This window comes from Rattus norvegicus, chromosome 15, assembly GCF_021556685.1.
Source record: "Rattus norvegicus strain SHRSP/BbbUtx chromosome 15, alternate assembly SHRSP_T2T, whole genome shotgun sequence".
Classification (NCBI taxonomy): Eukaryota; Metazoa; Chordata; class Mammalia; order Rodentia; family Muridae; genus Rattus; species Rattus norvegicus.
Window position 1 is genome coordinate 97,071,535 of NC_141548.1, and position 9,045 is coordinate 97,080,579.

The 9,045-nt window shown below is 39.2% G+C and overlaps 1 pseudogene; it reads left to right on the forward strand.

Annotated features, from left to right (window-relative positions):
- Positions 1 to 1,467: 1,467 nt before the first annotated feature.
- Positions 1,468 to 2,032, forward strand: Rps11-ps11 (ribosomal protein S11, pseudogene 11; annotated as a pseudogene).
- Positions 2,033 to 9,045: the final 7,013 nt, after the last annotated feature.

The window sequence follows — 9,045 nt, forward strand, 5'->3', positions numbered from 1 at the left end:
AGATAGAGAGCCATAGCCTAGCATCAGGTGTATCTCAGGGAATTTTGTGGAAGACAGGAGGATTGAAGAATTCAGAGCCATCCAGGACATCACAAGAAAACCCAGAGAATCAACTAATATAGGCCTATCAGGGCTCACAGAGACTAATCTACCAACCAAGGGACATTCATGGTACACACCTAGGTCCTCTGTACATAACACTTGTGCATCTCAGTTTTCTTTTCTTTTTTTTTTTTTTTTGGTTCTTTTTTTTCGGAGCTGGGGACCGAACCCAGGGCCTTGTGCTTCCTAGGTAAGCGCTCTACCACTGAGCTAAATCCCCAGCCCCGCATCTCAGTTTTCATGTACATTCCCTAGCAGCTAGAGCAAGGATTGTCTCTGACTCTGTTGCCTGCCTTTTGATCCCTTTCCCCGAAACAGGCTACCCTGTCTAGCCTCAATAGAAGATTGATATCCATGGAAGACATCCCCTCTCTGAGAAGGAAGGGAGGAGGGAAGGCAAGAGAGAGGGAGAGGGAGGAAAGGAGGGAGAGAAAGCTTTGATTGGAATGTAAACTAAATAAGTTAATGAATGAAAAAAGAAATTAAATATTGGATGAATAATTGATACAAAATGATACAATGCATTTACTTTTTTCAGTTGATTGATGTTTAATTCATCAGTTTTGAGACTATTCCCTTTCATAAATATATATAGTAAAATGACAGATATATATACATATATATATATATATATTTATATATTTATGGCTAACTCAAACTACCCTCAAAAGGCAACATTATATCATTTTTTCTCTAGCTGTCTTCACCTATTTCTATCTATATCTGATTTATTTAGGGAAAGCTATAGTGTGCTTTTCAATTCCTGTGTTAAACAGAAAGCATCTGTACAATGGTTTATAATCTTTAAAGAATTGGACCAGAGGAATATTTTCCAAAAATATTAATATTACTTTTTTATAGAAAAATTACCTAATTTTATATATGCATTCTATGTATGTAAAACAATATTACTTTTAGATAATATTTTCTAATAAGTAATTTATGGTCTGAAGTTGCTTTAACATAACTCTTACAATCCCTATGTTTTATAAATGAGTTGTCCCTGATCATCTATGGGGGTTAAGGAGTAGATAATATATTCGGTTCAATTTTCCACTGTTGAAATCCTAGAATTTACGACAATAATTTTCTCAATAAAATTGCTACCATTATCTATAAGAGTGGGCTAATGGGGAACCAATTTTATTTTTAATTTTATTTATTTTTGTCATTTTAGATTTCAAGCAAAACTCCAAATTTCAGTATCATGATTCTCATGGTATTATAAGTCTGAATTAGTGGGCTTACGTTCAGTCAAGCAAGTAAGCAATTTCTGTGAGATTCTGCTTCTGACAATCTGATAGCATAAGAATAAATGATTGAGAGAACTCGCATAGTGAATAAGTAAGCCGGGACTTTGCCTACCTCTTTTTCTCAGGCTGCCGGGAAGATGGAGGACAGTCAGAAGGAGCGTACTTACCAAAAGCAGCCTACAGTCTTTCAAAACAAGAAGCGTGTTTTGCTGGGAGAAACCATCAAGGAAAAAGTCCCTCGGTACTACAAAAATATTGGTCTAGTTTCAAGACGCCCAAGGAGGCCATCGAGGGCACCTACATAGACAAGAAATGCCCCTTCACTGGTAATGTCTCCATCCGAGGTCGGATCCTGTGTGGTCGTGATGAAGATGAAGATTCCGAGGACCACTGTCATCCGCCAGGACTATCTCCATTACATCCCAAAACACAGCCATTTTAAGAAGCGTCACAAGAACACGTCTGTTCACCTGTCTCCCTGTTACAGGGATGTCCAGACCTGCGACATTGTCACTGTTGGAGAGTGCAGGCCCCTGAGCAAGACTGTTCAATTCAATGTGCTCAAGATCACCAAGGCTGCTGGCACCAAGAAGCAGTTTCAGAAGTTCTGTGAGGACTCCAGCCAAGGCACTAGAACGAATAAAGTTATTTTCCAACTTAAAAAAAAGAATAAATGATTGAATGATACCACCTTAGCTCCTATATTCTGATCCCTAGAGAGCACTAAGATACAGCTGTCTATTTTTCCTGATTCCAGAAGATTCTAAATATTCCGCAGTCAGGATGACTACATACATACCTTAAATTTACCCCCATTAACCACTCCACAAAATGAACTGTGACATCTTTATCAGTGTTTTTGTCAAATAGGATTAAATTGCTGATGTGCCGGGTTCGCGAGGTTCCGAGAAACATCAATTATTTACTCGCGTTTGTTGCAGTTGCAATCTGGCAAAAACACTCCATTAGTGAGATGAACTCGGGGTTACTAATTAGAGAAGCACCCCATTAGTGACGTTTATTTATCATAAAGTGTGGCAAATTAAATTATCTGGATGATGTGCTAAATACATGACCTAGAATAAAGTATTTCTTCTTTCTTTCTTTCTTTTTCTTTTTCTTTTCATTTTGCCACCTGAAACCTGTTTGTCTATTTTTTTTTATCCCCACACAAAATACTTGTCTATGCTTTGTCCCCGTCGACCGCAGTACCTACTTAGAGGCGCTTCCTTGAAGTAATTTAGTCCTTTCATCTGCCCCTTAGTTAGCTGTAGTAAATTGTTGTATCCTCTTTATGTGAACTCGTCTGGGTGTTACACAAACGAATACATTAATGGATGTAATTAACACGTATATAACTAAGCATTGGTGTATTTCAAACTTGAATCTCAGAAAGTGAGCCTTACTCTTCTGGTTCGTATCACTATGTTTTGCAGGCTTATGTTTGTTCCCATGCCACATGCCCTGAAAATCTATGCATTATATCTTGTATTTAGTTTACAGAAAGGCCAATTCAATTACATAGTATTATATAGACATAATTACCAGAGGAATGGCTAGTAAAAATTGTAGTCCTCCGTTAGAGCAACTGTTTCTGATGCTGTGAGTGAACCTATAGACTATGAAAACCACGTGGAGGGGGGACAATGAACTCTTCTCAGGTTACCATCCTCTCCTCTAAGTCTCTTCTCCATCACTTGCCCAAAGTCTGTTTCACCAGGGTGTGTGTAATTTTTATAAACTTCTTCGTCTAAAATTTTCTAAGGGTAATTGAGTAAAAATTGGCTCTGTTAGAGTGGGCATTTTAGTAAATTTGACCATTAGGGAATAACCCTGCCGCAAAATTGAAGCAAACAATATTCTTTAAATTCTTAGTAATGAAGTGGTTACTTAATTAGATCCACTTTCTTTCTTTCTTTATTTCAAGAGGTTGCATTTTATAAAAACCTCATGCACCCAGAGCACTTCGTGGAATTCTGATAACAATAGTTCTAATGAGTACTATTTCACTATGTTCTTTTTCTATGTTCTTTCATAGTCCCTACTAACACGTTTGTGTATTTAAAGTAAATAAAAAAGTCTTGCTTAATAATATATATAAGGGTGCTTGCATTTTTAATTGAAAAATTAGTGACAATTTGGGAAATACTCTTTTCTTCTGAAGTTAGAAAATTAATAAATGAAAAGTAAATATATTTATAGTCATTATTTTTATTTTTCCTTTCATTGAAAATAGATTCTTTTCTCATAAAACACATCCTGACCACAGGTTTCCCTCCCTTTATTCCTACAGTTTCCCCTTACTATACCTCCCATCCATATCTACTCCTTCTTTTGTCTTTCTCCAATGGCCAAGAAGCACTTACGTAAATGTTCAAATTGCTTAATACTCAGGGAAATGCAAATCAAAATGACCCTGAGATTCCACATTATGCCAATCAAAATGGCTAAGATCAAAAACTCAAGTGACAACACATGCTGCTGAGGATGTAGAGAAAGAACACTTCTCCACTGCTGGTGAGATTGCAAACTGGTACAATCACTCTGGAAATCAATCTGTTGTTTCCTCCAAAAATTGGAAATAGTTCTAACTGAGGATACAGATATAATGCTCCTGGACACAAAAGATGCCCTACCATACCAGAAAGACATGTGCTCCACTGTGTTCATGGCAGCCTTATTTGTGATAGAGACTAGAAACAACCCAGATGTCCCTCAACCAAAGAATAGATACAGAATATGTGGCTAATTTATACCAGGGAACACTATTCAGCTTTCAAAAATGAGGACACATTAATTTTGCAAGCAAATTGATGGAACTAGAAAATGTCATCCTGAGTGAGGTAACGACGACCCAAAGAACATTCTTGGTATGAACTCACTAATAAGTGAATATTAGCCAAACAGTGCAGAATACCCATCATATAACACACAGACCATAAGAACTTTAATAAGAAGAAAAGTCCAAGTGAGAATGCTTTAATCTTAGTTAGAAGGGAGAACAAAACAGTCATGGAAAGCAGAGGAAAGGAGGTACCTGAGCAGGAGAGAGGAGGGAGAGGAAGAAAGCGCATGGGGTGGGAGGGTATCCAGCATGGGAGGAGATAGGAGAGAAGCCCAGAGAACCACAAGAATGAATGAAAATATGCAGCTGCTGGGGTTGGGGGGTGGGTGGGAAGACCCTCTAGAAAGTCCCAGAGACCTGAGATGTGAGAGAATCCCAGGAATCAATGAGGATGTTCTTAGCTGAAATGCCCAATAGTGGGGAGATAACCTGAAGAGAATACCTCCAGTAGATAGGGTCCCCAGTGGAGGGATGGGGACACAAACCAACCTTCAAAAAGTTTCAACCAGAATTGTTCCTGTCTAAAAGAAGTGCAGGAACCAAAAATGGAGCAGAAACTGTAGGAATGGCCATCCAGTGACCAGACCAACTTGGGATCCATCCCATGCTCAGGCACCAAACCCTGACACTAGTACTGATGCTATGTTTGCTCGCAGACAGGAACCTGGAATGGCTGCCTTCTGAGAGGCTCTGTCAGCAGCTTACTAAGATAGATGCAGATATTCTCAGCCAACCATTGGAGTGAGTCAATGAAGGATTGAAAGAACTGGCAGGAATGGCAGCCCCATGGAAAGACCAACAGTGTCAACTAACCTAGATGCTCTGGGAGCTCCTAGAAACCGAGGCACCATCCAAAGAACATACATGGGCTGGTCCGTGGCTTATTCAGAAATGGGCAGCACACCTCTGATCCAGATTTTGAAGCTAGAAGGCAGTCTTCTGACCCATATCTTGACATGGGATGACACAAAACTTTAATCCCAGGAAACAGAGGTAGGCAGTCCTTAGAGCTCAAGGCCAGTCTGGAACAGAGCGAATTTCAAATCTAGGTCATGGTGGTACATGCCTTCATTCTGGGCCAAAACTTCTGCTGGATCTACATAAGGACAATGAAAGAAGGAAGGTTTTCTTCTTTACCTGCTTGCACTTACTTGCCACCACAGCCACTGGAAGCTACTTCTTCAGATTTCCAGCTCATACAGAAGGCTAGCTGAAAACTCACAAGACTGAGCAGCTACTCGTTTCTTGGACATCCCCTTCCCAGCTGCCTTTTATATTATTAGTTGGACTGCAGACTGTAAATCATTCCAATAATTTCCCTTAACATGTACAGATATTCCATAAGTTCAGTGACTTTAGAGAACTCTGACTAATACAAATACTAACCCAAAACCTGTAATATATACACAGAGAACCTGGAGTGGACCCGTATAGGCACTGTGCCTGATGCTACTGTCCCTGTGGATTCTATGAGCTTTGCGGAGTGCCTTGTTCTCCAGCTGTTCTCCATCTCCTCTGGCCCTGATACACTTTATAACTCCTCTTCGATGGGGTTGCCTGAGCTCCACAAGTATGGATTTGATGAAAATATCACATTCACTGCTTTATGTTCTAAGATCTCTTTCTTGGAAATTTGTTTCCATTTGCTGCAGTAGCATGGTTTTCTGGTTTGGCTGAATAAGGTCCTAAATTACAAGTATAAAAGAATATCATTAGGAGTCTATTTATTGCTCTTTATTTTTTTGACCAGAAGTATTTGGTTTTACTCTAGGACTCTAGGATATCTAGACTCTGAGTTTAGGTCACCAGAGCAGTATCATGCAAGGGTTCTATTTCATGGAGTTAGCCTTAAGTCAAATCAGATATTGGTTGGCTACTCCTGTAAGTTTTATGCTACCATTACATAACATATTTTGTGGACCAGACTGTAGATCAACTATTTTTTGGCTGCACTAGTCAGAGTTTTACTGCTGTAAACAGACACCATGACCAAGGCAACTCTTATAAAGGACAGCCTTTAATTGGAGATGGTTTTCAGGTCTAAAGGTTCATTCCCTTATCATCAAGGTGGAAACATGGCAGCATCCTGGCAGGCATAGTGCATGAGGAGTTGAGAGTTAGTTCTACATCTTCACTTGAAGGCTGCTAGGAGAAAACTGGCTCTCACACAGTTAGGAGGAGGGTCTCATGGCCCACAACAACGTGACATACTTCCACCACCAATGACACACCTACGCAAACAAGGCCACACCTCCTAATAGTGCCACTCCCTATTCCAAGCATATTCAAACCAACACAGTTGTTTCCATTTCTCTTTTGTAGCCTGCAGTGTAACTTCCCATACCAAAGATATTATGACATAAACGTAAAGGTTCCATGCAGGTCCAAATTGGGATCCCGCTCAAGGGGAGGCCCAGGTCCTTGACACTATTACTGATGCTGTGGTATGCTTACAGACAGGAGTCCCTTGGACATGACTGTCCTTTGAAAAGCCCAGCATGCAGCTGAAAGAGTCAGATGTAGATACTAGCACACAGCCAATGGACAGAAGCAGGGAACCCCTTGTTGCTGAATTGGAGAAAAGATAGCAAAAGCTGAGGAGGAGGGCAGCTCCAGGGTAAGACCAGCAGTCTCAACTGAACTGGACCCCTGAGATCTCTCAGACGCTGAGCTATCAAACAGGTAGCATACACCAGCTAAGGTAGCATACACTATATGAGGTCCCCAACATACATATAGCAGAGAACTGCCTGGTCTGGCCTCAGTGAAAGCAGATGCACTTAACCCTTGAGAGACTTGAGGCCCCAGGGATTGGGGAGGTTTGGTGGTAGAGTTGGCAGACATCCTCTTGGAGACAGGTGTACAGGGTGGTGGGAGGGAAAGGTGTGGGGGAGGAGGTATGGGATGGGGACCAGTCAGGAGGGCAGACCAGGAGAGGATAAAGTTAGGACAGTAAAAAAGATATAATAAAAATAGAATCTCAAAGTAATTTTGACTTGCATTTCCCTGATAGCTAAGGATTGAGCATTTCAAGTGTTCTATTGAGTATTATCTGTTTAGATCTGTACTCTATTTTTAATCGGTCTACTTGTTTTGTTGTTTTTTTAAATATTTTATATCTAGCTTTTTAAGTTCTTTATATAACTTAGATATAAGCCTTCTAACGGACATGGAATTAATAAAATGTTTTTACCATACAGTAGGCTGCCTCTTTGTCTAAATGATAGTGCCCTATGCCTGGCTTTTCATGAGGTTCCCTTTGCTAATTGTGGGTCTTAGTGCTTTGCTTAGACTGTTCTTTTCAGAAAAACCTTTGCATGTGCCTCTGACTTTAAGGCTATTTGGGAGGAATATGTTCGTAGGAAAAGTATTGAAAAGAAAGAGTGAGAGTATACTGTCAGGATAGGACAACCTCACAAACCATAGAAACTCTGTTTCATTTAAAAGTTCTCCTTTTGGAAAATCCAAAACACAATAAAAATATGTACATAAAAAAACAGTGTCTATTAGATACATGCAGGATACTCTCATCCCAAATCCTCTATGTTTGAAGTACAAGCAACCCATGTAACTTCAAGATGTTATATGGCCAAGGGAAGAAATCATCTCAAAAATCTATAAATCCAACTATATAGGAAGGATTTACCAGACAAATTTCAGCTTGTCAGAACTATCTGGGCCTATCTGCTTGAGCAGAGATGAACATTCCCACTTGTAGATAACAATCTTTCCAAGGAGAAGAAACACTTACGATTTACAGCTTCACGATTCTTTTAAACAATCCATCTTCCAAACTGACCATGACTAAGTATTTAGAAGCATAAACTTTGGGAGATAGAAATATTAAGACAACTGCAGTACTAAACATCATTGGTCTCCTGGAAGATTGGGTGGAGCAACTGAAGAGCATTATTGCATTTCTGTTCTGTATGTATTCAAATTTATGCTTTGATTTTCCTTTATCTACTAGTTATCTCCATAGGAATAGCATAAACCCAGATACAGAAATAAAGGCTAGAGAAATATGTCACACATTTTCAAATATATTCAATATATTCTTATGTTTATGACTTCCAACTATGAAATCAGATTTATATTCTCAAAAAATCACACTACAGCCTTTAAAATATATTTATTTGTTATTATTTGCAGAGATATTTTCCTACACACTTATCTGTTATCAACACACATTCTGAGTGCCCTTAGGCCAGAAAAGAGCATCGGACACCTTGGGACTGGAATTCTAGATGGATCTGTCCCCCATTGTGGGTGCCGAGATTTAAATTCAGTTCATATGGAAGGGCTTCTTCTTTTTATAATTTGTGAGTTTATTACTTTATTGTTTAAGACATATGATGTTTTTCAACATTATTATTATTATTATTATTATTATTATTAACCTTTATTTTTACTGTCCTTTCCTTACCCGCCCCCCAGGTCTGCCCTCCGACTGTTCCTCATCTCATTCCTTCTCTCCCATCTCCAAGATGATGTCCCCAGCCCACCAGACTTTCCCATTTTCTGGGGCCTTAAGTATCCTGATGGTTAGGTGCATCTTCTCTCACTGAGGCCAGACCAGGCAGTGCACTCTAATGCTCTTAACTGTGAGCCCTCTCTTTTACCCCACATATAGACTTCTAACTGTATCTTATAGTTTATATGCTAAATTTCAACTGTATCTCATTCCTAGAATAAATTGATATAATCCAAGTATTAGATACCCTGAATTACTGAATTACTTCTGAATTAGAGTTTTTTCTCAATTTCTCTTTGCACCAAAAACCAAGTAAATTTCTTATATCATTATTACTGAGTAACCAAAGACAGGATATAGCATGGGATATA